Source organism: Callorhinus ursinus, unplaced genomic scaffold, assembly GCF_003265705.2.
Source record: "Callorhinus ursinus isolate GAN/ISIS: 27379988/994484 unplaced genomic scaffold, GSC_fseal_2.0 scaffold18, whole genome shotgun sequence".
Taxonomy (NCBI): Eukaryota; Metazoa; Chordata; class Mammalia; order Carnivora; family Otariidae; genus Callorhinus; species Callorhinus ursinus.
Genome location: NW_027397080.1, coordinates 19,523,540 through 19,546,833, shown reverse-complemented (window position 1 = coordinate 19,546,833; position 23,294 = coordinate 19,523,540). Strand labels below are relative to the sequence as shown.

Sequence of the window (23,294 nt, the reverse complement as noted above, 5' to 3'; positions counted from 1 at the left end):
TCTCAAACTGAGACATGAGATCTATGGAGCAGTTTTTTTTTCAGATTTGAGATTCATCTATAGGACAAGCACTTTAATGACATCTGTTAGGGGTTGAATTTTGTACCCCCCAAAAGATATGTTGAAGTCCTGACTCCCAGGACTTCAGAATGGGACCTTATTTGGGAATAGAGTTGTTGCAGATATAATTAGTTAAGATGAGGTCATAGGGGAGTGGGGTTGTCTCTTAGTCCAATAGGACTGGTGTCTTTCTAAGAAGAGGGAGCTGCACAGGGGAAACACCATTGTAGACAGAGGCAGAGACGGGAGTGATGCAGCTAAAAACCAAGAAATGTCAAGGATCCGTGGCCACCCCCAGAAGCTGGGTAGAGGCAAGAAAGGACTCTACCCAGAGTCTTAGACAACATGACCCCAATGAGGTTTGTTTTCAATCCTCTAACGTCCAGAACACAGAGAGAACACATTTCTGTTCCCTTAACCCTGGCTTTGTGGTACCTTGTTACAGTAGCCTTAGGAAACTAATAACACATTGAAACAAATCACATTTAACTTTTGTCCATTGCTCGCACCGATCACCACTTTAAAGGGGGGGGGGGTCCCTTTTTTTTTTAAGATTTTATTTATTTATTTGAGAGAGAGAGAATGAGAGATAGCACGAGAGGGAGGAGGGTCAGAGGGAGAAGCAGACTCCCTGCTGAGCAGGGAGCCCGACGTGGGACTCGATCCTGGGACTCCAGGATCATGACCTGAGCCGAAGGCAGTTGCTTAACCAACTGAGCTACCCAGGCGCCCGGGGGGTCCCTTTCTAGAATAGACATGCCCATGTCACTCTTTTGTTCAAAACTTGTCCACAACTCCCCAGTTCCCCACGTGATGCTTGGAGGGACTCCTTGCCTGGACCCTGAATGCTCCCCAGCCTCTCTTCTCAGCACTTTGCCCTCCACTATTAATGCCGATACACCACCTCCTTGGGGGGGCCCTCCCTCTTATTGCTCCCAACACCTGTTCCCTCTTCCCTCTCTTCGGTAGGGCGGTGAAGAGCAGACTGCCTGGATTTGAATCCTGGTTCCCCCATTTCCTAGAGTCTAGCAGTGACACCTTGGGTAAGTTTTTATCCCAATGCCTCAACTTTCTCACCTGTAAAATGGGAATACTAGCAGCTCCTATCTCACAGAGTTGAGGATGGATGGGTATAAAAGACTTTAAAGGGCTTAGCCTTTTAATCTGGCACATGGAAGAGCAGTTACTATTACCTCCCTTATGCTTGGTGTACTGTCTTCCAGAAGGTCTCTCTGCCCACTACTCCCACTGCCCTCACTGGATTGTGTCATCCAGGTATTGTACCTGTCTTGTCATATTTCTGTCTCCACGAGATTATGTACTTCTCCGGGAAGGGGCCATCCTGCATCCCTGCATCTGAGCACACAGCCGGTGCTCTATAAATGCTTGTTGACTGAACTATTGAGCAGAGAATTGACCAAGGAGATCTGGAAGGTAGAACATGGGGACAGCTTTCACAGGACAGCCTGCCCGTCTGCCTGGAAGTGAAAGTTGCACTGTTAGTTCTGAGAGCATGAGAAAGAAAGTGAGAGCCAGAAAGAAAAAGGCAGCGGGCGGGGGGCAGAAACCTGCAACCTGCTCCAGCACCCCAACCTTGCCCCCCACCCCCAGCACATCCTGCCCGCCCCGTGGTGCCCCTCCAAATGCTGTCACCCACGCATACCTACCCCATCCTCAACCAGCAGCTTCCTCTGACACACATTTTCCATTGCTGGGCGGGGTAGAGCAGGTTCCAGGTGAAAACAATCTCTGGGGGTTCCTTTTCGGGGTCCTTCCCTCACGTCCATGTCCCTGCTGAACTGTCCACAGCCCCTGACTTCCGTGGCACAGAGTCAATCTGGGGCCAGAATATTCAAAGCTATGTGAGGTGTCGCCTGGTGTCTCGGATCAGGTACAGGACGGGGAGTCAGGATGCTGGCTCCGCTGTGTTTGAGCTGTGTGACTCTGGGCAAACCCCTTCCCCTCTCTGAGCCTCCTTTTCTGTAAAAGGGAGTAGTAATGCCAGTCCTCTGGGACTGCTGTGGGAATTACATGGGACAATGGATAGAGCATGAATAAGCTCTACCAATCTGGTTGTTTGTGGGGACAGGGCAGGAGGCAGGGGCAACATGGAAGGTCCCCATCTCCAGGCCCAGCACCGTGCCAGGCACTGAGGGGTTGCAAGCGTTTGGCCTCCAATGTTGCTGAGGATGGGGGAGGGGGCCTAGACTCTAGCCAAACAACACGGGCATGGAAGTTAGAGACCTCAGCTCGCCTCCTCACCCCCGACTCTGTGACTTGGCGTGTCCTTTCTCCTCTCGAGGCCTCAGTTCCCCTGATTTACAACAGCAGGACTAACTCTGATGCTCTCTAGGTCTTCCAGCTCTGAAATCTCAGACCTTGTGCTGTGCTAAGTGACGGCATGGCTGGGGAAGGCTGATGCAGACTTCTGAGTTGTCACCATTTCTTTTCTTTCTTTTTTTTTAAGATTTTATTGTTAAATAATCTCTACACCCAACGTTGGGGCTCGAGCTCACAACCCTGAGACCAAGAGTCACATGCTCCACCGACTGAGCCAGCCGGGTGCCCCTGAGTTGTCACCATTTTTTAAAAATATTTTATTTATTTATTCATGAGAGACAGAGGGAGAGAGAGAGAGAGAGAGAGAAGCAGAGGGAGAAGCAGGCTCCCAAGGAGCAGGGAGCCCGATGCGGGACTCGATCCCAGGACCCTGGGATCATGACCTGAGCCGAAGGCAGACGCTTAACCATCTGAGCCACCCAGGCGCCCTGTCACCATTTTTAAGCCACTCTGGAAACCCTGGGGTGAGATCCTGGCGGTGGGCCAGTCTTCCTTCATTTCCTCCCACCAGCTTCTGTTGCGGGTTCTGTTGTGTCACTGGCCACCCTGCATCACTGCCCAACTCATCAGCCAGGCTGCCTTCTTCTGGCTTCACAAGTCCCTGTGCCTCTTTCAAGACTAGCTCGGGTGTCCCTTCCTCAGGAAGCCTTCTCTGACACTCTCAGGGACATCTGGGCAGCTCCTCTTCCAAGCTCCCACTGCACCTCCGAGAACCATCCATCACCACACTGGCCTCCCTCACTTAGACGAAGTGTCAGTCTCCCTCACTGGGTTTGAATGAAGATCTGAGTCTTACCCATTGTTGCACACTCAGCGCCCAGCACAGGACCCGGTGGAGGACAGAATGGGGAGAAATGAGTGAATGGGTGGAGGAAAGAACGAGGGACTCGAGAGATGGTTGCTGGAGGGGTGGACAGGTGGACAGGGGATGGATGGATGGTTGGATGGATGACTGATTCTATAGGCAGGTGGACAGTGGACAACAGCGAAGAGGTGGGTGAATACTCAGCTACCAATCACGAATTTTATTTTTATTTATTTATTTATTTATTTATTTTAAGATTTTATTTATTTGACAGAGAGACACAGTGAGAGAGGGAACACAAGCAGGGGGAGTGGGAGAGGGAGAAGCAGGCTTCCCGCGGAGCAGGGAGTCCGATGCGGGGCTCGATCCCAGGACCCTGGGATCATGACCCGAGCCAGAGACAGATGCTTAACGCCTGAGCCACCCAGGCACCCCTGATCACGAATTTTAGTATCACACGCATCTCTGCAGTCACCAGACACATAGTCTGGACTTGCCAGGGAACTCCCGTTGCTTCTAAGCCATTATTCCATGACTCTGGGTTCTCCTCCAAAGCATGGATATGGGTCTAAGAATCCTCCCAGGACTTGCACATGAGAGCCTGGGTAAGCTGCCCATCAGAAGGCCTTAACCTTTATCATCCCAACTAAATTCCCCTGTATCAGTGTGAAAATGACTGTGACTAATTCACTGTGAACTCCAAGTACGCCACTAGGCTCAGGAGTGGGTATTTCTGGACAATCCAGTGTCTTCAGCTGGGAAGGGACTGCTGAGTGTGGTGTAGGTGAAGACACCGAGGTGACTTGCTGTCCAGCATACCTAGTCCATTACCATGGCAGACCTCCCCTCTGGTGCAGCCCGGGCCTTCCACCCATTCACAACTCCCCCCAAAAGAGAATTGTACAATGTACCAGCAGTCCCCAGTTCTCTTTGGCTGCCCTATCCTCAGAGACCCTAGATGAACAGGGGTCAGAACCCAGTTTGGAGGGTTGTTACCTTCCCCCAATCTGTCCCATAGAATTAACTGATGTAGAAACATTACAGGATTCGGGGTCAGAGGACGTCAGTTGAAGTTTTATCTTCTCAGTCCCTGTCAGCTGCTTCACTCTAGGGAACAGGGATTGGCCCCGAGGCAGAACAGGGCAGCAGGAACAGACAGGCTTTGGAACCACAGAGATGTGGGTTCAAATCATGCCCCATCAGGAAGTGTGACCTCGGGCAAGTGACCCAACGCCTGAGTCTGCTTCCTCATCTGTAAAGTGGGAGAAACAGTACCATTTGGCTCGCAGATCTGTTGTGAGGCTCAGCAGACCCTGATCCCTGCCGCTCAATGAGATGCCACTCAAGGCCAGCCACCTGTGCCTCCTGAGCACCTGAAACGGGGTCTGGCTGAATGGAGACGTGCACTAGGTGTAAAATCAACACTGGATTTTGAAGTCTTGGGAAAAAATGCAAAAATCCTTAAGAATTTTTGTATCACTTCTAATTGATGATATTATACATTGGTAATATTTTGAAATATTTGGTTAAATAAAATATGTTATTAACAATCTTTTAATGCTGCCACTCAAAAGTCCCTCTGTTTCGCAGCCTTCCCAGTCTCCCCCGGAGCATGACTGTTCCTTCTCTGCTGAACCTCAGGGTTTATACATGCTCCTATAATGGCTTTTGGCAAATACTATGGTTGTCTCTTGAGGTGTCTGTCTCCCAGCTAGTCTGGAAGCTCCTGGGGGTCAGGAGCTAGATCATGGTCATCTCTGCTCCCAGCTCCCTGTACAGAGCCTGGCACACAGCAGAGACTCAGCACAAGTTACTCAAGAGGATAAATATGTATATGGGAGAACAGTGTGGATTTTTTTTTTTTAAAGATTTTATTTATTTATTTGACAGAGAGAGAATGAGAGAGAGCACAAGAGGGAAGAGGGTCAGAGGGAGAAGCAGACTCCCTGCCGAGCAGGAAGCCCGATGTGGGACTCGATCCCGGGACTCCAGGATCATGACCTGAGCCGAAGGCAGTCGCTTAACCAACTGAGCCACCCAGGCGCCCCGAACAGTGTGGATTTTTATTATTCTATCGTACCTGGAGTCCTTGACGAATACAACAGGATACATGTCACGCTAAAACCATGATCGGGGCCTTGGCAGGAAACAGATGGTGCACTCAAGTGGAGTCGTTTGAAGAGAGTTTAATTAGGAGACTATTAACAAAGATGTGGTCAGGATTCAGGGCTACCAAGAGGGATGGTGCAGTGTCCTAGGGTTGGCAACAACGGGGAGCTGTTACCACCTCTAGCCCGAAGGATGGAGAGGGAGAAGTTACCCAGACCCGGGGCCAGAGATGTATGCACGCAAGGGGCCGCCTGCAGGGGCCAGAGCCCTTGGGTGAGGGACACGGCCAAGCCGTGGCCACCCTGCAGGAAGGGCTCGGGGAGCCCTCCTGCATGCCCTCTGCCCTCCTGCCCTGCCCTGCCCAACCAGAAGCCAAAGGGCCAAGGAGGCCATTGATGTCACCCACAAAATTCACCTATCAGGGCACAGAACAGGATGGAGAAGGGCCTTGGGGAGTTCCAGAGGGGCAGACAGAGAAATCCGGCACTGGAGGGAACACTATGCCCCCAGGATCTTTCAGGGCCTCTGGACATCCTTATAAAGTGCAAAAAATGGTCACCCAAGCACAATCTTTAGGTAAACAACTGCTGTATGCCAGGTGCAGGGCTCCTCCGTTTTCCAGGCTCAGAGAGGCCAAGGAACTCGCCCAAGGGCACACAACAGGAAATGGCGCAGGAATGGGACGCAGCTTGGCCCCGGGCTCAGGTTCTCATCATCTCTTCTCAGCTACGTGGCACGCACTGTGCTGAGCACTTTGTCTACATTATCTCTAATGCATCAAAACTCTGCAAGGTCATGTCCTTTTCCTGTCTCAGAGAGGTTGAGCCATCTCTCCAGGGCCACACAGCTCGTGGGGGATGGAAGGGACGCAGAGAAGCAGGGTTGGTGACTTTACCATTAATTAGGGCAGGTGACTGGCAGATTGCCTGGTGGCAGCCTTGGGGATTTATTTAGCCCCAACGGGTGGAGCCACCTCTCACCAGGTGCCTCCTGGAGTTACTCCCCAGCTGCAACCACAGGATTTAGATTTTCAGAGCTGGGCAGGGCCCTCAGCATCCTCTAGGCTGGCTCTCGCCTGTGGCTGTCAAACTAATAATAATTGCGGGAGTGATGGCCACGGGCAGCTTCCAGAGCCTGTGGTATGTTCACTCGAGGTCTTTCCCTTCAGGGTCACTAAATCTGACCACGCCTCTCCCTTAGGACTGTATAATGTCTTGTAGGCTGGTGTTACGGGCTGCTCGGTTTGTAGATCAAGAGCTGAGTCGGAGAAGGAAATGGCTTGTCCGTGGTGACCCGACAAAGCAGATCCAGTGCAGCCACAGCTGCCCTGAGGGCCATGGATGCAGCTAAGAGCACTGGTTTTGGATCCGGACAGGCTGGATTCATCCTGGCTCTGCACCTACCGGATGCAGTGACCTTGGACAGGTCACTTTTTGGTGTCTTGATCTCATCTGTAAAACAGGGACAAGAGTATCTACTCCATGTGGTGTGGTAAGGATGGAATGAGCAATTGTGCATAAAACCCTTACAACAGAGGCTAGAACGTGCCAGGCATTCACTCCACCTCCCATTCCACTGCGCTCTCCCACCACGTCCGGGGAGGCTCTTAAAATTGTGCTCCTGGGTGACCCCGGCTTTAGTGACCGATCGAGGAGCTGCCACCCGGCCATGCACTGTGTGTTGGGTGCTCATGCTTGTCTCCGTCAGCCCTCCCCTATCCCCACTCTGCAGGCAAGGAAACTGAGGCCCAGAGAGACATAATGACCTGCCCGGGCCTTCACACCTCAGAAATCACAGCCAGGACGGCCACACCCAAGTCTAAGCCGATAACCCCCCCTCTGCCAAGTGCAGGAAACCCAGATTGTTATGATTATTGGTATTGTTGTCCAAAACAATCCTCTAGACAGTGACAATGCAGCAATCATGGAGGGTGCTTATTTCCATTGGCTCCATGAACATCCCTCCGCCCATGTGGAGGGGGCCTGGAGCTTTAAGAAGAAGCTCCTCGAGGCAGGATGAACAAACACGCAGTGAAAAGCTCACAGCTGGGCCCCAGGTGCTGGGAGAGAGAGTAGGGCAGGAAGCGGGCAGGCCATTTCTTTCTTTCCTCTTCTTTCTTATTTGTTTGAGAAGCAACTTTACTTTCTAAATCGGTCATTGTCACCCGTTGGCCCCCGCCCCACCTGGGCCAGGGCCTCTGGTGACAGGGGCTCAAGAGGAAGCTCTAGGGGGGGCAGGAGGGACAAGGGTACTAGGTGTGGCAGAGCCCGAGGCCCAGCTAGACTTGGGGGGGGGGGCTCTTCCCCGGCAGGGGTCTCACGGACTCCCTGCAAGGGGCGGGGGCCTGCCTGCAGTGTGACCTAAGTCTTCCAGGTCCGGCTGCCAGGTGGCCCCTCATAAACAGGGAGGTATCAGGGCAAAGGTTAGGGGCATGGCTCTGTCATCAGACCCACTTGGCTTCCAAGCTCTGTGACCTCGCCTCTCTGAGCCTCTGTTTTCTCACCTATAAAATGGGTAGGGTGGTTGTGACAATTAAACATAATTAAAGAACATGACCAATGGAAACCATGTCGCACATTTACCAGCATTTAGCATATTTACTAGCTGGAGATTCACTTGAGAAGCCCACAGCTATAGGGCACTGACTACGTGCCAGTCACTTTTAAAGCATTCTACACATATGACTGCATCTAATCAGCACAATAACTCTCTTTCCACTTAACAGATGAGAAAACCGAAGCACTGGAGAGGCCAGGTACACTGCACACACAGGAGTGGATCCACATTCTGCAGGATGGTAGTAGAGTCTAGACGGTATTGGGAAACCCCTTTAAGAAAAATAATATGAAATTATCAATACAAAATGATATGCAAGGCCATGCAATGAGCAACCCGGGGCTTAAACTCCAGGAGCCTGACCTTCAATCTCCCTCTAAGCTTTAGACCACACAGCTAGCACGTGGCAGAGTCCAGGTGGCCAGCTCCAGAACACACAAGTGCTGTGCAAACACCGTTAATGGTAGACGGGACAGAACACCACTACCAAATGCCATACATACAGGATGCCAGCAAACAAGAGGCCAGATTTCCACTGCCTTCGCGGTGTGCCACGTACTAATTTAACCCTCCAACAACTCACCGAGGCAGACGACGTTATTACCATCTCCATTTTACAGATGAGGAAACTGGGGCTCAGAGAGGACCAGGGGTTTGCCTGAGGGCAGAAATGGCAGAACAAGACTCAAACCCAGGGAGCCTGACTTCAAGGACTCTCCGTTGAGCCACTATAAGAACCGTTACCTTCCTGGTGACCGGGGATCAGAGCCTCCAGCCTGCACTCCTCACCTCCCTTGGCAGGTCTGCTCATCCCTTACCTGACAGCTGCTCGGGGTGCAGACAGGACACTCCAGCTTTGGAGTCAGAAATGACCACACACGAATCCTCACCCTGTCGTTTCCTAGCTGTGAGCCCCCGAGGCAGACTTGTCACATCTCTAGCCTCAGTTCTCTCTTCCATAAAATGGGATTGTATCACTTCTAGGACGGCAGAGTCTGGACAGATTAGTACTTTACATGTTTCGTAATGTACTATCAGTAAACCATGCATTATCTGTCTATTTCCAGCCCCCGTGGCTACCCTGGATAGGGTAGTTTCTAGGGTAGTTTGGAGGACCAGACATAAAGACAGATGAAATGCCTGGTCCACACTAAACATTCGGCACCGGCAGAGATTGCTGGCATAGAGGCAGGGGAGAGGTCATTTGTGAGGAGTGGATTATGGAATAGAGAAAGAGAGCAGGACCAGGTGTCAGGCAACCTGCATTCTAGATGGATCTCTACTACCAGCTGGTTGTGTGGCCTTGGACAAGTCACTTCCCTCTTTCTGGGCTCAGTTTCTCTATTTGCAAGTTACAAGCACCGTCCCGCCGGTGCACGCATGATATTGTCTCTAAGGGTCTTAAGAGATTGGATTTCTGTATAAGAGCACAGGACTGTCTCCTGGGCTCCTCTGAGGGCTTCTCCTGTGGAGGCTCCCCACTTCCCTTGGGGTGCGCTCCATGGCTACCCTTGATACAGAGAGGAGGGTTGGCAGTGAACTCCCACATCTCATCTGCTCCAACAGAACCACGGTGTTGTGGCTCAGCGTGGGGGCCCTGCAGCCAGATGGCCTTGATCTAATCTGCCTTCTCATCTGTGAAATGAGGATGAAGATAACAGACTTCCTTATCCCCATTTTACTGATAAGGAGAGTTAGGTTCCAGGAGGCACTGGACTTGCTGGAGGTCACAGCTCCCACCTTGTGCTTGTCCTACTGCCCCTGCCCCACACTCTCAGAGGTGTGGCCCTTCCCTGTGTGGGAATCCTGGCTCCCCAAGCCCATCCCAGATGGCTGGGTCACACTGTCTTTTTCCCTCTGCCTGCCATCCTGTCTCTCTTCTCTCCACCTGTTAAACTCATCCAGGGGGATCAGGCTCCTAGCCAGCCCCAGTGCCCCCACTTACAAGCATGGTGACCCTGAGCAAGCTGCCTACCCTCTCTGGGCCCCCAGGCCCTCATCCATGTAACAGGGACAACAGTCCCTACCTCATAGGCTTGGCACCCCCAGTACCTGGCCCACTGTGAGCACACTTGCAATGTCAGCTCTGTCTTCACCCAGCTCAAATTCTGACTTCTTAGGGGGCTGCCCGGGTGCCTCCATAGGACTGAGTTTCTCTGAGCTCCCACAGCCCAGTCCCTGTGGTGCTTACCACCTCAGGTCATAACTATCGGCCACCACGTCTCTATCCCACACTACCTCAGACTCCTGTGCTCTAGCCTTCTTGACATCTGCCACGTCTGACATAGGGACTGCTATACGGCAGGTACTCAGTTAAGGGTTGGTCAACAAATGAATGAATGAATGAATGATGCCTCAGTGGTGCTGAATTTTCTGGCTGTACTTTCCACCCTATATGCCAGCAGGAATCTGGGTGCTATTACTGCTCCAGTTTCTTCCACCAGCACTGTACACAGCTCCCATTTATTGAGCACTTACTACGTGTCAGGCATTGAGATAAGGATTTCCCGGTGCCATCTTCCTCATACTCTCAGTCTCCCTCTGCGGTGGGTGTTCTGTTGGAATCACCATTTCACAGATAAGGAAACAGGCTCTGCTGGGGGAGTGGGGAGCGCCTATATTGGCTGAAGCAGGGCCCACAGCCTTTCCACCCAGGTGAGGGTGGCTGGGTGGAGCCCAGAACAGTAGGAGCCTGTCACCCCTTCCAGGATTTGCCTCTGCCCGTTCACTCCTTGCAGAACTTCCCTGGAAGAGACAGAGAAGACCCTGGGAGACCCAGAACCTCTCGCATACTCCTCGGTCTCCTTCTCAAGTTCTGTCCATCTCGTAGATGTTGGTGTCCTCCGAGGTCCCCCCTCCAAGCCTTGGACTGAATCAAGGCAGGGATGTACCTGCCAGGGATGTACGCCAGCTTATTGTACCTGTCTGGCATATTTCCAACCCCTCTCATTTCCTGTCCACGTGGGCTAATGGGGGTCCATCTCGGGGTCCCACAAGCTGGGAAGGGCAAGGAAGCCAACCACAGTGCCACATTCTCCTTGGTACAGTGACTGGGCTGGGGCATGTGATGCTGGCTGGGTCAATCAGAGCCCTTCCTGGGACCATCGATACAGCTAGTAGGGACCACTGACCCTTCCTTCTGAAGTGTGAGCTGACAGAATGTAAACATGTGAGCATCTCTCCTGGGACTGGAGATGGTCTGTCTGCCATGGGACAGAAGAAGGCCTATTCTTCAAGATAGGCAGAAACCAACAGAACTGACCGATGAGATGGTGGGGAAATAACACAGACACTATTAGGAACCCTGGATCCAGCAGTGCCTGAAGTTGACACACCCTTTGAAACTCCAAGGTAAAGGAGCCACTACATTCTCAATCTCTCCTTTTCCTTTAAAAAAAATTTCCCCCTTAACCTGGTTCAAATAGAGTTTGGGTCACTTACAACCAAAGATTCCTAATACAATATTCTCTTCTCTCTCTCTAGCCTCCCATTGGTAATGTCAGATCTTATCTCCTCCCACATCTGGGGGTCTGGGGCAGATGGCTCTTGGAGAAATGGATGTCTGACATGTACCCAGAAGGCAACCTCCCCCTGCTCCTTTCCTGGGTTCCAGAGACAGAAAATTCAGTTGTCTTTACCTTCTCTCCCTCAAATTGTTCTACCATAAGTACTGCTGTTCTGTTTCAGAAAGTTCCTTTACAGGGCACCTGGGTTGCTCAGTCGTTAAGCGTCTGCCTTCGGCTCAGGTCATGATCCCAGGGTCCTGGCATCGAGCCCCACATCGGGCTCCCTGCTCAGTGGGGAGCCTGCTTCTCCCTCTCCCACTCCCCCTGCTTGTGTTCCCTCTCTCGCTGTCTCTCTCTGTCAAATAAATAACTAAAATCTTAAAAAAAAAGAAAGTTCCATTACCTTGGTTCACGCCACTTCCAACTCACTGCAACAGCTTCAAACTGTCCTCTTTCCTCTTCTTTTTATCCATCCTCCGTACCTGTTACCACAGTGATCTCTCTAGAACCCACACCTGACCACATGGCTCCCCTGCTTTGAACCCTGCAAGGCTCCCCATCAACGTCAGGACAAAGTCAAGCTCCCTATGGAGCTCTGCCCAATTATCATCATCCTGCACCCCTCTCTTCTTCCCACCCTGCATTTCAGACATTTCATGCCCTTCCCTGAACACACTACGTACTTTATTGTCCCCAGACTTTTCTCCTGGCACTGTCTGTGCTTGGAATGTGCCTCCCCTTCTCCCTACCTGAACTACAACCATTCCTCAAGACTGACTCCTCTGAGAAGTCCTCCTCCCTGTATCACCTACCCCCTCAGGGGGGTCCACTCCCCCCACCCTCAGAGCTCCCCCGACACCTTTGCCTCTTGGCTGACTGGACCATGAACCGCATGAGGGTAGGATCTCCCTCTCCACCCCTGGGCCGATGAGGCAGGATGCAGTGCGCTCAGCCAGAGGAGATGAATGCCAAGTGGCCCTTCTCAAGGCGCTCCTTGAAAACTCACTGGCTAAATCTAGTTTGGTCCTGATTACTCCTTGACCCTTTAGGACAAAGAGGCACCTGGAAAAAAAACAATAATTTCAGTTCTTTTCACGTGGACAGCACTTTATCGTTTACCAAGTGTTTCTGGGTTTCTCATTTGGTCTTCACATCTCTATGGATTGTCAGGGAAGGTGTTATTAACCCCATTCCACAATGGGAAACTTGATTCAGTTAAGGATGGAACCAATCCCCAGTCTTGGGCAAGTCCCTGACTCTCTCAAACCGCCTCGGACTTTCCTGATCCAAGCCCTCCCCAACCTCCCGATTTCCCAGATGTGGGCTGCGAAGCACGGAAGGCCAGCATCCCTGGATAAGAAGAGAGAATGCGGTTTCCGGATGGGGCCAACAGCAACATTAATGGCCACGATGACAGCTTCTGCCCTTATTGTGCACGAGTGTTCTAGGCGCTTCGCTAGCATTACGGGCTCATGATGAAGGGTTCATCTTTCTCCTTTTACAAATGAGGAAACTGAGGCCCAGAGCAGTTGAGACTTGCCTCTCTTAGGGTCTTCCTGATGCCTGGGTATTGGTCCAGCATTTACTTCCACATCTCTCTCCCAGTCTCACCAGCCCGACGCCCGGAGGGCACCAAGCCTACCAACTCCCCCAAGGGCGGGGGGGGGGGCAGGAGCGCAGCTGGCGCGAGAGGGGCGCGGGCGGGGGGCGACGGGGCCGCGAGTGCGCGTGCGCGCCACCTCCCCGCCGCCGCGCGAGCCCCGCTTCCCGCCCCGAGCGCACCAGGTGTGCGCCCGTGGCCGCGGCGCGGCGGCTGTGCCCGCGTGGGCGCGGGCGAGGGACCCGGGCGGGTGGCGCCCCACGCCCATCCTCCCGCCCGCCCTTTCCCCCGTGGCTGGTGGCAGGTGAGTGGGTGTCGAGGAACCGCCAGGCAGCAGAGAAAACAGGACGCCGCAGAAATCAGATTACTCACCTGCAGCTGCGACTACCCAGCGCTAATAAAAGCTGAGCTTCCTGTTGTTTCTTTATTACCACCCTCTGCCTCCCCCAGCCCCAGCCCAGCTCCCAGCCGCAGCCAGGGCCCCTAACCGATGGCCAGAAACCAGTAGCTTCAGGGTCCAGGACCACTCTGCTGCCTGAAATCCCACCGTGTGTGCGGTGCACGATTGGGTTAAAGTTGCCCCCAGAGTGGCCCTCCGTCGCCTGCAGGAGAATCACCTGGGGTGCTGGTTCACCAAACAGGTCCCCAGACACTGCTTTGCACCTACTGATTCAGAATCTCTGCAGTTAGGGCCCAAGAGTCTGCGAATTCATACCAATCTCTGGTGATTTGTATGTGGGCTCAAGTTTGAGAACCACGCAGTTCAGATGTCGTAGGTTCACGTGTCCTGGGTTTGTTTTTCTTGACTACCACCCACAAGTTGGGGATGGATCCTATCCCCGGTATTGGACAAGTAAGTCCCTGACCGCAGGGCCTCTGTTTGCTCATCTGTTAGGGGGTATGAAAATAATACAGACTTCTTGGACTGAAACAGGCTCAAATGAGATAAAATGCTTAGCAGGATTTCTGGTGGTGGTTCCTGAAGTTTATAGTCCCACCAGGAATAAACACTGAGCTAACATGCTGAGGATCTAGGGGGTGGGCAGGGTGAACGGGAGCTCTAGAGGGAACATTGGAAAGGCCATAATTCACTCTAGGTACATTGGGAAAGAAAAGCTTCTCCAGAGTTGAGTCCTACCGTGCTGGGAAAATGTTCCTGCCCAGGGCACTGACAACCCCTGACGGCTAGATCTGGTGGCTTCTTCGGTGCGACTCTTCGACCTCTGACTTTGGGGTGGACCACATCATTCTCCTTCAAGCTCTCACCTTCCTCAGCTTCAGGAAAACCCCCACCTTCCTATCGTGCTCCCACCTCGCCGTCAGCTCTTTTGCTGTCTCCCCAGCTCCTCCTCCGCCTGCCCCTGGGATCATGAGCACCTCGCACTACGGCGTGCCCTCCATAGCCTTCCTGGACAACTTCACCCACTCCCAGTTACCTTCTCCAAGCTGAGCTCTGCCTGAGCGCCCAGGGTGTAAAGGCAGCACGTCCTAGCATCTCCACTTAGTGACCCCCCACACATACCCCAAATCAACTCAACCAACTCTGAATGCATCATCTTGCTCTCCCCTCTAACCTGCTTGTCCTTCTGGTTCCTGTCTCGGGGTATCACACCTGGATATTGTCCCAGGTGATTTGTCTCCTTTGCCCCCACACATAATCTTCCGGTCCAATCAGTTTTACCTTCCCAATTATTCTAGAATCTGTCCTTTCCACTCCTCCTGTCCTTGTGCACTCCAGACCTGCTAGTTCAGGACTCCTTAATCTCTCACCTGGATTATTTTAACAGCCTCTTAAACAGACTTCCTGGCTCTGGTCTTGCCCCTCACTTTAGCCAGATGGATCTTTCTGAGACACAAATCCTGTCTCTGCCTTGCTTCCAACCTTCAGTGACCCCTCGGAGCCATCAGTATTCAATGCAAACTTCTCCTCCCATTCAGTGCTCACCTGGGCAGAGTGAAATGCTCCTCTCCACGATAACTCCTCAGCACTTCATACAAACAGGGACCTTTATTGAGTTCTTGCTCAGTGCTCAGTACCATGGCGAGCCAGTTATCTTTAGAGCTTTAACTGAGCCTCCTAGCATTGCCAAGAGTGTGATTCCTGGTTTACGGACGAGAAAACTGAGGAAGAGAGAGGTTGGGTAACTTGTCCCAGATCACACAACTAGTCAGGAGCAGAGCTGGGATTCATACCCAGGTCTCTCTGGTTCCAAAGAGCTGGTCCTCTTCACTGCTCTGTCTTGAGCCACCTCTCCCCAACTGGATCATGTTCTCTCTTTTTGTATCTTCCCTTGTATCTGAGAGGGTGCCTGGCATACGGTGGTTGCTTGTGGAATGAATGAACAACTTTATCCACATTCCCATTTGATCCTTATAACAACTCTGGGAACTACGGAAGTTCTTAATTTTTGTTACTATGTAATATTTGATGAGTACAAAAAGTGTGTGTTGAATGTCTGGTTTATGAATACAAGCATCTGTGGACCCACTGCCCCAACTTAGGAACTAGAACTTCACCAGCACCATTGAGGCCCCCTGTGTGCCTCCCAGTTCTGTTCCCTGCCTCCCTCCAGAAGTCAATACAGTACGGAATTTTGTGGTCACCGTTCACTTGCTTTGAAAAAAATAGTGTCACCATATGGGGATGGATCCTATACAACATGTTGTTTTGTTTGCTTTTTTACCTTTATATAAAAAGTACAATGCACAGGCATTTCTCCTTGGGTTGATTTTTTCACGTGTCACTATGTTTCTAAATATATGACTTTGCATTTCAGCTGTCATTCATTCATTTTCTCTGCTGTCTAGTACTCCATCGTCTACATGGACCTCAGCTACTCCAACCACTCTCTAGTCAATGGGCATGTAGGGTGTTTCTTGTTTTTTGCTGCCATGATGGTTCTCAGACATGTCTCTTGGTGCAGACACACCTGAGTTTCTTTAAGCAACATGCCTAAGATTTAAATCATGGGTCATCAAGACATGGTTAGCTTTACAACAGCTGCCAAATTGTTTTCCTAAGTGCTGGTACCAATGAACAATTTTCGCTTCATCTACTGCAATGAAGGAGAGTTCCAGTTGCTCCACATCCTCACCAATACTTACTATTATCAGACTCCTTCATTGTTCCTAATAGGTCAGCTTCATTTGCATTTCCCTAATCAGATGAAGCATTATTTTATTTGTTCATTTTGCATCCTGGCTTCTTTTTCAGTAAATAGCCTGTTCGCGAGCCTTCTGTCCACTTTTCTATGAGGTTGTTAGGTTTTTCTTATTACTTTGAGGCATTCTCAGGGAGGTTTTGTGTTTCTGTTTCCTTTCTTTTCTTTTCTTTTAAGTAATCTCATGCCCAATGTGGGGCTCAAATTCACAACCCTGAAATCAAGAGTTGCATGCTGTACCGACTGAGCCAGCCGGTCACCTATGTTTTTGTTTCATAATAGAGTTAGGATCAGTGACCCAAGTTCACAGGGGACAGAGCTGGGTCCCAAACTCACATTGCAAGGGCTTTTGTACCATTCCCTTTGGCTCTTGTTCATTCATTCATTCCTGAAATGTCTACTGATGATCTTCTCAATAAATATTGGAGAGGGAACAGAGAGTTGTGGCTAAGAGTATAGACTCTGGAGCCCCCCTGCCTGGATTTTAATCTTTTCTCTGCCACTCACTAGCTGTAACCTTGGGTAAATTTCTAACCAATCTGTTCCTTAGTTTCTTCATCTATAAAATAAGAATGATACTAACACCACCTCTCCTACAGGGTTGATGTGCAGGGACTGAGTAAGTTAATTTAAATAGATAACCAGCACATGCCAAGCACTATGTCAGTAGGGTTCTTGTTCTGGGGACATGGGGATGAAAAGACAGACCAGGATCCTGCCCTCATGGAACCCACTGTTCCGCAGAAGGAAATGGACACAAAATAAATAACGTAATGTGTCTTGTGATAAGGGCAAGGAAGAAAACCACAAGGTGGCAAGACCAAGTGACCAGGTACTGACTCAGCTGGGTGGTCATGCAGGGAAAGCCCCCTGTAGGAGGTAACACTTAGGATGAGGCATAGAGGATGAGAAAGAGGTCATGCAGGGAAAGCCCCCTGTAGGAGGTAACACTTCGGACGAGGCATAGAGGATGAGAAAGAGTCACCTAGGCAAAGAGCAGAGAGGAGAGTAGTCCAGCAGACAGAAGGGCACATGCAAATGCCCTGAGGCAGGAAGCACTTGGCATGCTCAAGAGACTGCCAGGAGAGCAGCATGGCTGGACCCAAGTAAGCAAGGAGCTGAGGGGCATGAGAGAAAGGCAGGGAAGCCACCCAGGGGGGAGAGTCTAGATTTTACTCTAAGTATAGTGGGAAGTTTTAAACAGTAAAGTGTTGTGATATGATTTATGTTTTTAAAAGCTCACTCCAACTGTTGTGTGAAGATCAACTATCTATGAATTCATCTAAATACTACTTGTAGCCACTAGTATTTTTAGCTGGTACCCCCTCTGGGCAAAGCAAAACTTCCCCTTATTGGTCTTAAATTTACTGCTCTCAGGTTTCAAGGGGAGCCCCCCTTCTGCCTTGTCTCATAGGTTTACCAGCCCCAGTCAGTCTCTGCCCAAGATTTTTTACAGAAAGGGTGAAAGAATGATCCCCCGGGTTGCATCTTATCTGCGCTGTAATGTTTGCCCACCTGTACAACAAAAGTGGCCACTTCAGAGAGGCTGGAAGGAGGAAGTGCACTTGGCAGCATGGAGCGGCCAGGGCAGGTAGCGGCTATGAAAATGAAGATGATGATGGCAGGGGCGATGAGGATTCTGCTGCGTGATCTTGGGCGAGTCATTGAACCTCTCTACCCTGAGCCGGGAAATAAAATGAAATAATGATGTTGTAAAATAAGGGTGTTGGCCCAGAAGATGCACCATATGCACAAATCACTACTATGCAGTTACACTCCCATCCTGCCCTGTGGGCACTCACACCTTGATGGGGACATGACCTCATGGGACCTGCCCCCAGTCGCCCCCAAGTCCCCCCCACCCAGCAGGGTGTGGGCTCTCACCATGCCCAGTGTGATCCTGGCGTTCAAAGGTGTTTTCTACCGCGTGGCCCTAAATACAAGCCAACCTAATCATCTGATGGTCCGCGGAAGCCATGGCTATCTGCAGCAACACCGGGGAAAGAACCTGCACTATCCACTGTCCACCGATGGATGACCCTGCTTCCTGTTTCACTGGGAAAACAGAAGCAATCAGAGGGAAACTTCCCCAGGCTCCCACCTCACCCCCTGCTCACCTGCCAGCCTCTGGGCCGGTTCTCTGCATCTCCCTGTCGCAAGGAGCCCTTGAGTGTACTCCCAAGACCACACCCTCCAGGTGGGCACCATACTGCATCCTCTCTTGTCTCTGGGGCTCATCCAGCAATTTCTCCTGTGTCTCCTGCAGCAACAGGTTTCCTCCTCTCCTGCTGGCCCTTTCCCATCAGCACACAATCATGCCATCATTCTCCCAATCTGAAGACGCACACACGCACACACGCACGCACGCACACAAGCACACAGGCTCTTTTGCTTCCGTCTTACAGTGAAAGTTCTCCAAGAGTTTTCTGATTGACAGTCTTAATTGGTTTTTTCCCCTTTCTTTTCTTCAGTGCATTCTAGTTAGGCTTTCCTCCCCTCTGATCCACTGAAAGTGCTGTTGTCAAGGTCACTGATGACCTCACGCTGCCCAATGCAATGGTCAATGCCTGCTCCTCCTCATCAGCATCTGACCAGGTGACTGAGCCCCCCTACTTGAACACATCCTCTCCGAAACTTCCCGGACCTTACTGTCGTGGTTCCCCTCGCACCTCATGGAACCCCTTTTCGGTCTCCTTCTCCTTCATCTCTCCAAGGTCCAAGCTAGAGTTCCTTGGAAGTCAGCCCTTGGACCTCTCCACTTCCCCAGCTCACTCCGGGGTGCTCCCCTCTGGTCCTGAGGCTTTACATGCATCCTACATGCTGATGACTGTAGATTTGTTTCTCCAGCCCAGGCCTTCCCACTCAACTCTAGAATCACACATCCCTGCTCAGCTATTTAACAAGAAACCCAAACTCAATATAGCCACAACTGAAGTCTTAATTTTTACCCCCAAACCTGATCCTCCCTTGGGCTTCCCATCTCAGCAAATGGCAACTCCATCCTTCCCATTGCTTGGGGAAGGTCATCTCTGACTCCTCTTTCCCATACTCTCACCTGACCCAGTGCAAATACTTCCAGCCCTACCTTCAAAAGATGTCCAGAATCTGACCCTCACCACCTTGATGCTACTAATTGCACTGAGGCACCATCTTTTCCTGCCCGGATCTGTATAAAAGCCTTGGGGTTCCCTTCTTCTGCCCTTGCTCCTCCCTCAACCTTCTATTCTCCATACAGTAGCCAGCAGGATCTTTTAAAAACATGAGTCAAATCACTTCCATCCTATTTTCAAATGCTCCAAAGTCTCCCTTGTCACTTGAAGAACATCTTAGCACCTTTCCATGACGTAGAAGGTCCTACCTGAGCTGTGCATGCCCCTCCTCACCCACTCTTTGCTTGCTTTCCCCTCCCTCCCTTCAGCCACCCTGGCATCCCTGCTGATCTTGGAGCAGCTAAGCACAATCACACCTCAGGGCTTTTGCACTTGCTCTCCCCTCTGCCTAAAGGAGACTACTCTGGATCCATCCGCAGGGTTCACTTCTGCTCATCAATAAGGTTTTCCCTGGCCACTCCTCATAAAGAAGCACCCCATCCTCCCTCCCTCACCTCTGCCACTTTCTAGCTTTCTTTTTTTTTTTTTTTTACTTTTCTTCCTGGCATTCATCACCATCAAAGGGACATTCTCAGCATTTTATTTATTTGCTTATCGTATGTCTCCCCACTAGAATGTCAGCTCCACAAAGGCAGGGACTTGGTTTCATCTTCTGCTGTATTACCCAGAACAGTTCCTGGGTCATAGTAAGTGCTGAGTAAATATATACAAAATGCATGCAAGTGTTTGAATAACTGAGAAGTTATTTGTTGGTATCATGGTGGCATCTTCCCTAAAGGGGAAGCATTTCAAGCATTTGCTTATGCAACAAACATTTTATGGGTTATTTTATTTATGTGCCGATTTTAAAACCTATCCGTCATGCTAAGATGAATTTCCACTGTATTCTCTGTGCCATGCCCCTCCCTAGGCTCAGCCATGAGATGGAGCAATTACACACTCAATATTTTTTTGTTAAGCGTCTATTATGTGCCAACTATTGTGCTAGGGTCTAAAATTCAAAAAGGAGCAATCAAAATAAGATCGTCTCTGGAGAGAGGCAGATATGAAAATAAATAATTTAAATACACAATTGCCCTAAAAGCAAAAGTATTGGTGCGGATGTGATAATTGGACAGTCTCATGCATTTTCAGTGGAAGGGGCAAATTGGTACCACCTTTGTGGATGGCTTGTCCTTTTGGTCTGAATCTCCAGTCTAGGAATTTACCTTCAGGAGATTACCACCCAAAGGCACAAAGACACAAGGATCCTCCTTGAACTTTTTTTTCCCATGATAGTGAAAAATTGGAAACACCCATGCCCAACCATAAGAGGTTGGTTATGAAAAATATGATAGATCCATCCAGCTGATACTGAGAGACCATTAAACATGATTCTATGGAAGAATATTTAGTGCAACTTGAAAAGATATTTGCAATATATTATTATTACAAGTGAAAAACTTTTAAAAACCAGATTGCAGAACAACATGTCAAGTGTGATGTCATTCTTATATATACACATTTGTATCTGTTTAGATCAGAAAGATGTTCAGAAATAGGGTCCCCACATGTTTCAAATGTGGTGGTTTCAATTGCTGAATCGAGGTGATGGGTGTATGGGTATTTACTATGCTACTCTTTCAACCTCTCTGTATGTTTGAAAAAAAAATCGTACAATATGAAGTTGAAAGAAAATGTGGTTATTTTTGAGTAGAGTAATTTGGGGAGGTTTTTTTTCTTCTTCTTTGTACTTTATATATTTAATTTAATTTTCTACAATGAGCCTCTACCACTTTTTTTTTGTTTGTTTAAAGTAGGCTCCATGCCCAGCATGGAACCCAGTGTGGGGCTTGAACCCACAACCCTGAGATCAAGACCTGAGCTGAGATCAAGAGTCAGACGCCTAACTGACTGAGCCAGGTGCCCCAACTACCACTTTTACAAAAATCATTAAGTGATTTCAAAATAAAATATAGCTCTTGTTACACAAAACATTTAAATCAGTTTTGTTTTGTTTTAAAGATTTTATTTATTTATTTGAGAGAGAGAGAGAGAGAATGAGAGATAGAAAGCACGAGAGGGAAGAGGGTCAGAGGGAGAAGCAGACTCCCCGCTGAGCAGGGAGCCCGATGCAGGACTCGGTCCCGGGACTCCAGGATCATGACCTGAGCCGAAGGCAGTCGCTTAACCAACTGAGCCACCCAGGCGCCCCAGTTTTGTTTTGTTTTAGTAAGCTCTATCCCCAACGTGGAGCTTGAACTTACAACCCTGATGTCAAGAGTCACACACTCTTCAGACTGAGCTAGCCCAGGCACCCCTAAGTAAGTGTAAAAAAAAAAGAATAGTTGCCCCCTTTAAAAAGGGGGGGCACCTGGGTGGCTCAGTTGGTTAAGCATCTGCCGTCGGCTCAGGTTATGATCCCGGGGTCCTGGGATCAAGGCCCGAGTCGGGCTCCCTGTTCAGTGTGGAGTCTGCTTTTCCCTCCCTCCCCCTACCCCCGCTCCTGCTCTCTCGCTCTCTCTCTCAAATAAAATAAATAAAACCTTAAAAAAACAAAACAAAAAAAATAATAGTTGCCCTGATAGATTAAAAAAAAGGGCAGGGGGAGGCAATGCAGACACCTGCGGATAGAGAATTGGGTAAATTAATTGTGGTAGTCACACATGTACTTTGCTACTGTTTAAAAAGGTGTTATCGAAAAGATATTTGTAGCACTTTGATAAGTAAAAAAAAAAAAAGGCTGTAAAACAGTTTGTACAGTATTAACCCATTTTTGGAAAAAAAAACAATGCATAATGCCCACCCCTAGAAAAAACTGGAAACATCCACGCCAAAATGTCAGCAGTGGTTTTCTTTGGGAAATGGCAGTGCAGCTGGTTCCCCCTTCCTTTGCTTATTTGTATGTCATAAATCAGCTTTGTCCGATAGAATGTTCTGCAGTGATGGAAATGTTCTGTATCTATTCTGTCCAGTAGGGCAGCCCCTAGCCACGTGTGGCTCCTGAGCACTTTCAGTGTGGCTCGTGAGACTGAGGAGTGGAATTTTACATTTTACTTAATTGTGTTTAATATAAATGTGAATGGCCGTGTGTACCAAGTAACTACTTACTGCACTGAGCAGTGAGGTTCCTAACTGTTTACAGAGAACACACAGTGGCTTTGCAAAGAGGGAAAAAAAAAAGAGCTTTTCTTTCTTCTTTTCTTGTTTGTTTATTTGTTCCGCTACTGGCAGATCTCCTTGGAGATCTTGGTAAGAGGCGCTGAGTGTCAGGGCTTTGCAAACTGTGAAGTGCTGTACTGAGGAGGTGCTGCCATCTCTGACTCTGTCCTCTCATCCAGCCCCCTTTTCGTCCTTCCCTCCTGGGCTCTGAGATAGAGCCCTGGCTAGAGGCAGCATCTCCAGGTGGTCTCTGGAAGTGGGGAGGGTGTCCTGGGGTCTGGCCCTGGCCGCTAAGGAAGCATTCATTCACTCATTCATTCACTCATTCAACAGTCATTGTGAGCCCTCCCGCTCCTGGCTGGGCACCGAGCTAGCAGAGGGGACAGTGCATATCAGTACCCCGTGGAGACGGGGTGGGACAGGCTGGGGAGTTACGGAGGGGAAAGTCACAGGGCTGGGACACGGAGGCCTGCCTAGGTCTGAGCTCCAGCGTGGCCTCCTCGGGGCCACCACTTAATCTCCCTAAACCTTCACTTTCTCTTCTATAAAAGCCAGAAAGGAGTGACACTGCCCTGTGGAAGCACAGGGGTGGCCAGAGCTGGGAAAGTGCACTACAAAGGCTCGCAGAGATGTTCATGGGGGAATAATTGGGTAGCGAGAGTCAGTCCAATGCCTACCATAGATATTATTATTCTTATTTTATCACAATGCATTATGGATTCTTTAAGCATAGTTAAGATATCAACCTTAGGGGGCGCCCGGGTGGCTCAGTCGGTGAAGCATCTGCCTTGGGCTCAGGTCATGATCCCAGGGTCCTGGGATGGAGCCCCGCATGGGAGCCTGCTTCTCCCTCTCCCTCTGCCCGCCGCTCCTCCTGCTCGCACTCTCGCGCGCTCTCTCTCTTTC

The 23,294-nt window shown here is 50.1% G+C and overlaps 2 long non-coding RNA genes across 5 annotated transcripts; one reads left to right on the top strand and one right to left on the bottom strand.

Annotated features, from left to right (window-relative positions):
* Nucleotides 1-303: 303 nt before the first annotated feature.
* On the top strand, nt 304-11,474 carry LOC141374451 (uncharacterized). Its single transcript, XR_012381350.1, has 3 exons — nt 304-419; nt 1,030-1,103; nt 11,354-11,474. It is a non-coding gene; the product is annotated as an uncharacterized lncRNA (long non-coding RNA).
* Nucleotides 5,379-13,364, bottom strand: LOC112812296 (uncharacterized). 4 transcript variants are annotated; one of them, XR_012381349.1, is made up of 5 exons: nt 12,917-13,177; nt 12,236-12,438; nt 11,509-11,731; nt 10,349-10,615; nt 5,379-8,142 (listed from the first exon to the last, which is right to left on the bottom strand). It is a non-coding gene; the product is annotated as an uncharacterized lncRNA (long non-coding RNA). The 4 variants fall into 4 exon arrangements; XR_003205242.2 differs by lacking the exon at nt 12,917-13,177 and adding an exon at nt 13,349-13,364 and having other exon boundaries at nt 10,349-11,731; XR_012381347.1 differs by having other exon boundaries at nt 10,349-11,731.
* Nucleotides 13,365-23,294: the final 9,930 nt, after the last annotated feature.